The following is a 7,441-nucleotide window of genomic DNA, read 5'->3' on the forward strand; positions in this document are numbered from 1 at the left end:
AAATCGGCTTTATGACCGCTTTATATAAAAGCACTTTGTTGTCTAGGCTAAGTTTGGAGTTTTTATTTAATAGCCAATTTAAATTTGCAGCTCTTATCTTCATGCAAGTTATTTTACTAGATATATGTTTTCTCCACGTAAGTCTTCTATCTAGGTGAATACCAAGATAAGTTACTTCATTCGCTTGGGGTACTAGAATATTATTCATTTTTACTGCCGGACACATATTTGGTCTAAGCGAAAATGTAACATGCTTACACTTTTGTTCATTCACATTTATACGCCAGTTGGCTAGCCATTCTTCGACAAACCTTAAGTGCTTGGCTAATATTCTTGATGCTATTATGTGGCATTTGTTACGGCTCACTATAGCTGTGTCGTCCGCAAAAGTTGAAGTTAATACATTGTTAGCTGTTGGAAGATCTGCTGTGTATATGATGTATAGTGTTGGACCTAAAACACTGCCCTGGGGTACACCAGCCCTTATCTGTCTTTCATCAGATATGAAATCTCCAACTTTTACCATAAATTTTCTATTTTTTAAATAAGACTCCAATGTTTTATAAAATTCTGAAGGTACAATATTTTTAATCTTATATAAGAGGCCCTCATGCCATACCTTATCAAACGCCTGAGCCACGTCTAGAAATATAGCTGAACAGTACTCTCTGTGCTCAAATGCTTTTCTTATTTCGTTAGTGATTCTATTTACTTGCTCTATCGTGCTATGTTTTTCACGAAACCCGAATTGGTGCGTTGGTATTATATTATTTTCGTGGAGGAAAGGAGTCATCTTTGATAGCAACACTTTTTCAAATATTTTAGAAAGACAGGGTAGAAGACTGATTGGTCTGTATGCAGACGGCTGTGTTAAGTCTTTCCCAGGTTTGTCTATCAAGATAATCTGCGACTTTTTCCATCAATTAGGATAGTGTCCGAGATAAAGAATTGCATTGAAGAGCAAAGAGAGCTCTTCTATGGCAATATTTGGTAACTCAATTAGCATTTTTGGGGTAATATTATCATATCCTGGTGACTTTTTAGGGTTAAGTTCCTTTATTATTCTAGTAACTTCAGAAGTAGAAGTCCTAATAGACACATGCGACTCGTTTGCGGTGTTAGGCAAGATTGGCAACTCAAAGTTGTTTTTTGGGCAATTGGGTTGAAATACCTTTTCTAGGTGATTTGCAAAGCAATTTGCCTTATCCTCATCACTACGTGCCCAATTACCATTCAACTGCCTTAGAGGCATGTTGGAATCTACTGGTGGCTTGAAAGACTTTTGGGCTTTCCAAAGGGAGTTTTGCTTGCTAGAATTTGGACACAATTTCTTTATATAATTTTCGGTGTTGTGTTCTTCTTCGCGTTTAAGCGCTTTTTTTAGCTTTCGTACAGCATATTTCAGTTGAAGCAGAGTTGAAGGGGAGCGATTTAGCTGCCATTCTCGCCTAGCTCTTCTTTTCTCATTTACAAGCTTCTCTATTTCATTATTGGTGATCTTTCTAAAACCAACTGGTTTATTGTTTCTTTTTGGTGTTGCCAATACAGCTGCATTAGTTATTAGGTCATTAATTTCTCTTATATTTTCATCAATGTCCCTTTCTGTATTTATTTTGCAATCAATATTCATATGGCTGCAGATATACTTTCTATACTTCAACCAGTTAGTTTTATATAATCCTTATCCTCATCACTACGTGCCCAATTACCATTCAACTGCCTTAGAGGCATGTTGGAATCTACTGGTGGCTTGAAAGACTTTTGGGCTTTCCAAAGGGAGTTTTGCTTGCTAGAATTTGGACACAATTTCTTTATATAATTTTCGGTGTTGTGTTCTTCTTCGCGTTTAAGCGCTTTTTTTAGTTTTCGTACAGCATATTTCAGTTGAAGCAGAGTTGAAGGGGAGCGATTTAACTGCCATTCTCGCCTAGCTCTTCTTTTCTCATTTACAAGCTTCTCTATTTCATTATTGGTGATCTTTCTAAAACCAACTGGTTTATTGTTTCTTTTTGGTGTTGCCAATACAGCTGCATTAGTTATTAGGTCATTAATTTCTCTTATATTTTCATCAATGTCCCTTTCTGAATTTATTTTGCAATCAATATTGATATGGCTGCTGATATACTTTCTATACTTCAACCAGTTAGTTTTATATGATGTTAGAGAAACTTTTGGCTCAAATATCATGGACTGTTCGTATAGCTTTATTAGTACAGGAGAATGATCAGATGATAAGTCTGTACATGTATCATCTGTCATAAGCGATCTATCTATATTTTTGACTACAGCAAAATCTATTAAGTCTGGTATTTTTCTTCTATCACTGGGCCAGTATGTCGGCTTACCAGGAGATATTATATCCAGCTTATTATGCTTATTCATAATAGTGTAGTACAACTGTCGTCCTTTCGGATTAATAAGACGTGAGCCCCAGTACGTGTGTTTTGCGTTGTAATCTCCACCTGCAAGAAATCTTTGACCTAGTGTTCCAAAAAAGTCTTTAAACTCGATTTCTGTAATTTTAAAACGAGGTGGACAGTATATAGTCGTAAGGTTTAAGTCACAACCCCGATTTTTGAGTGATATTGTTGTAGCTTGTAACTGTGGTGTAGCATGAGATTCTAGGGCATAGTGGTTTAAACGATTTCTAATCAACACTGCCGTGCCACCATGCGCTTTTCCATCTGGATGATTTGTGACATAGAGTCTAAATCCCGGTATATTGAAATTATTTTTATTTGTTAAATGAGTTTCTGATATAAGCATTACATCTATATTTTTTTCAGACAGAAATCTAATGATCTCTAATTTATGTTGGTTAACACCGTTAGCATTCCATATACATATGTTTAGTAAGCTAATTTTTTACTTAATAAATTTTGCAGCATTTGATTTTTTGATTTTATTAAATCCTGGATCATGTTTTGCATGCTAGACATAAAATGTGTCATACACTGTGTAAGATTTATAATCATAGTTTCAATACCTCCATTTGGAGGATTTTGCGGCAGTTGCATTTGCACAGTGTTGCCTTTCACCACATTAGCATAGCTTCCTTGCATATTATTATTGATAGAAGTAATAGGATTTGAACTTTTCTCTGAGGTTAATATAATTTCATTACGGGGTGTTTGTAACATTTGGTTACGACGTGCTTGAATGCCCTGTGACAACTTCGATTTCAAATCTTTATATACAGGACAACCCCTGTAGTTAGCAGTGTGATTTCCTCCACAATTGCTACATTTTTTATTTAATTCTTCTTTCTTAAGGGTGAATTTAGAAGTGGGATGTAAATCACCACATACCACACAAACTTGGCAGTTAGTACATTGTACCGGACCGTTTCTTTTATGTGGTTCTTCCACAGTTACTCTACGATGCAGCAAATATTTCAAATTATATATTGGACTAGCTGGCCCCGCAGCCGTTGTTCTGCGTGAAATTATATATTTCGAAATGGAACTAAAGTTGAATTTATCATTTAATTTTTTTTTTCATTGTAACGCAGCTTGATAAAAACATTTTTTGGTTTCGGTTCCTGTGTACAGAAAAGATGGTTTTCCAACTCGTGAGCGCGCCTCGTATATCTGGCCGTGTGTAAAACATAGCGTTTTATGCGACTATCCTTGTGTCCTGTTGATTGTCATCTCAAATTCAATTTTCACTGGAAACGGAATCAAACATTCTTCCTCCTTATATTCGATAGCTGCGCCACAATCAGTCGGGTTCTATTACACAGTTTCGGCACGAATTTGCGAAATATAATAACGACAGATCCTACTTTGAGACGGAAATGATCCGGTGGCATACCAAGCCTTTCCAATAAATTTAGAAACTCCACTGGATAATTCTTCATTGTCAAGACGATCGATCGATTTGTATGAGCGGAAGTCTCCCAGAATTTGACTTTGAATCTTTCAGTTTAAGTCAACAACATCAGTATTTTTGTCAGCTAACATTCTGCGTGCACTTAAGAAATCATAGTTACGATAATTTGTCCAATGTCCGAACATTCGCGCTGAGTTCATCTTTCGTGAACTGATAAACGGCAGATGGAATTTATATCAAACCATCGAAAGTATTAACCGGAATTGACCCATTTCCAATTCTTAGCGAAAGCGATGTACTATAAAATGTCTTCGGCAATATCATTATTGCACGTATCTCATAATTGACGCGGCTGTGAAGGCTAATATGTCGAAATGATTATCGCGAAAAGTGTGCGATCTTCATTTGTATTCGAAGTAGCTATCGCATCGTCCATCGTTTGATTCCAGTGATTAACATGTTCAAGCAATTGTAATTGCAAACATTCTCAAAAAGTTACACACACCGTACCATTCACACTACACAATGACTCAAATGAAGTTGAATAGCGTACAGTAATCAACATCAACCGAAGAAAGAAGCAATCGTCGTTTTTCAGGTGGATTGTGTAAATTCGTCCTAATGCATTAGTTGAGAAAACACCTGGATGCCCATCTACTGGTTAGCCTTGCTTTCTGCTATTTCCTCGACGATGCATTCCATGTAAAATATCAAGATATTTCCGAACAGAGCAATGTTCTCGCAAATGGATCACAGACGCAAGTTGAGAAAAAATTCGTCAATGTTAATTTTGTTGCTGGCGGTGTTTCCTCTGGCTGTACCGTATTCTCTGGGTTGAAAACGTTCATTAATTTCAGTAGTAAATATCCTACAAAGCGCTTTAGTGCAGTTCACGTATCGACCGTATCGTTCAAGACCAATAACCGCCATGTTGCTTCACCAAACTACAATACTCAACATTGATATGAGTTTTGAATGTGAATTAAAAAATAGTGGGGAATATAGTAAGATCCATGTGTCGACAACTTCGATATTCACTCTTCTAAATTGAATGCTGACATACAAACCGAAAAAGGATTCTAGTGTCCGCAAGGTCTGGGTCTTTCTCTGGATCAGGAATTTCCGCAGAAATGATTTCATCAATTTGATCTGGTGTAACCACCGCCACCAATCCACCATCCAAAGAAGAATGTGTGCGTGCGACAAACCTTTTTTTTGCACCTCAACAGAGTACATCTAACAGCACCATTTATACCATACGTTGATTTAAGATAAAGTCCATCAGACATCACAGCTGTTATTTGACGATCGTGACGATTGCTTGCTGAGTGATCGCACGTATGTCATCGCATCATGGGAGTACTCGGTAATGTGCCTTTGGCTGCCAATAGATGTTGATGCCAAAAAGAACGCCGACCACTATTAGCGCGACTTCTTCGTGGCATCGTAACAAAGTTCAATCTGTAATTGGTCACTTTGTGTGAAACACACATAATGCTTTCACTGAATAATTTCCAAAATTTTTTTTTGAATAGCCGAAATAAAGAAAGCAAATGGCAAATTTGAACAATTAAAATAATAGAAAAACAAAAGGAAAAAAGTTGAAAAAAAAATTTTGTATGAAAAAAAGTTCTTTTTTTTTGAATTGTCCAATCTTCCGATTTTTCCTCACGAAAGGCATACGGTTTTTTATTTTTAAACTTTCCTCGATCCACAGCGAACAACCTCTGAAAATTTCATCAAGATTGGTTCAGCCGTTCTCGAGCATTAGCGTTACTAACAGCATTCTTGTATGGGAAAAATAAAAGGGTTCTTTTTAGGGATTTTCCGGCAATTATTCGAAATTTCCGTAAAAACCATCCTTGAGCCTCAACGAACATTTTAAAAAAAGAATTGGCAAAATTGGTTCAGGCGTTTTTGAGTTATGCGCTTACCAACACATTTTGCGATTCATTTTTATATATAAGATGAAATATGTATATTTGTAAAAATTGATTGTTAGCGTCGGGGAGCGGTAACAATGAACCCGCTAGGTGATAAATTCTACCTTGGATCTGTAATATGTATGCAATGTTATAGGAATAAATTTTTCCCTATTCATTGAAAAAACCATCAAATATTCCATGCAATCACCTTAAATGTCGGCATAAATTGATCTCTTATAATTTTTGTAGCGTCGAAAGAAGTCATTTGAAAAGACGAATTGTACTCTTGTATATGATTTAAAAAATGTTTCGATTCTGGTGATGTCTCAAAAATTAATGATTGTAATGGTTCAGGAGGCGGTTTAAATTGCGGCAATTTTACTTTCCCGTTAGCGCAACACATTCCAGCCGTTTCACCCGAGAATTTAGCCGCTTCACAATGTGGGCATATAACATCCATCATTCCAATATATCCATGTACATTATAGTCGATTGAAGGGTCGTAATCAAATGCAGCACGGAACATATCTTCCAAAACACGACGTCGTATTCGCGTAGGTCTTGCTGGATTTCTTGCATGATGAGCTTCTGCAAATCTATTTCGTGGACGTCGCACTGCACTTTGTGATACTCTTTGTGACAACATGCCCCGAGCATTTCGAGTATATCGACCTATGTTTGATTTTGGACGTGCCGGCATTTTCTTTAAAATAATTTCTTTATGATCACTTCGTTTGAAACACACATAAAGTTTTCACTGAATAATTTTCAATAATTATTCTTTTAAATAGCCGGAATAAAAAAGCAAGCGACCGAAATTGAACGATTCAAATAATTTACAAATCAAAATATTGAAAAACAAAACAAAAAATGATTGTATGAAAAGTCACTTTTTAGAAATATCCAATTTTTCGACTTTTCCTTATGAAAAGTATATGGTTTTTTTTATATCTAACCCTTTCCAGATCCACAGCGAACAACTTCTGATTTCATGAAGACTGGTTCCGCCGTTCTCGAGCGTTAGCGTTACTAACAAACAAACAATCATATATGTATATATTTGTATATACATACAAAATAAAACGTTTGTATGGGAAAAAGGAAAGGGCTGTTTTTTGGGGTTTTCCGGCAACTTTCGTAATTTTTTATTACATAAGAACCTTCTCCTAATAATAACAAATACAACAAAAAAAATCAGCCAAATCGGTTCAGCCGTTTATGAGTGATGAAATTACAAAGAAAGTGGCATTGATTTTTATATACATATATATAGATTTAATTAATTTATTTTTCTTTGAGTTCGAATTTTCGTAACGAATAAACATTTATAGTACATATGTTATCATGTTGTGTACTTTTACATGCAACGTTTTCTGGGTATTTGTGTGCCAATACCATAGGCACATATTTATGTATGTACATATGAGCAGTGGACTGCTATAGGAATAGCTGAGGAAATGCAAGCTAAACTTAAAGCAGCACATACCATCTCTGGTAACAAGGAGGAATATAGTACGTTCACAAGGAGCAGCAAGACATCCCGATCGATAAAGCGCCCAGACGCTTAAAGTTGCTACACCTACTACATATGAGGTGACTCCAGTAAATACGGTCCTGCACGATATTACTCTATCTAATAACGCCACAATGGTAACATTAGCAGCGAAAATACAATAAGTGAGAGT

Source organism: Bactrocera neohumeralis, unplaced genomic scaffold (genome assembly GCF_024586455.1).
Source record: "Bactrocera neohumeralis isolate Rockhampton unplaced genomic scaffold, APGP_CSIRO_Bneo_wtdbg2-racon-allhic-juicebox.fasta_v2 cluster10, whole genome shotgun sequence".
NCBI lineage: Eukaryota > Metazoa > Arthropoda > Insecta > Diptera > Tephritidae > Bactrocera > Bactrocera neohumeralis.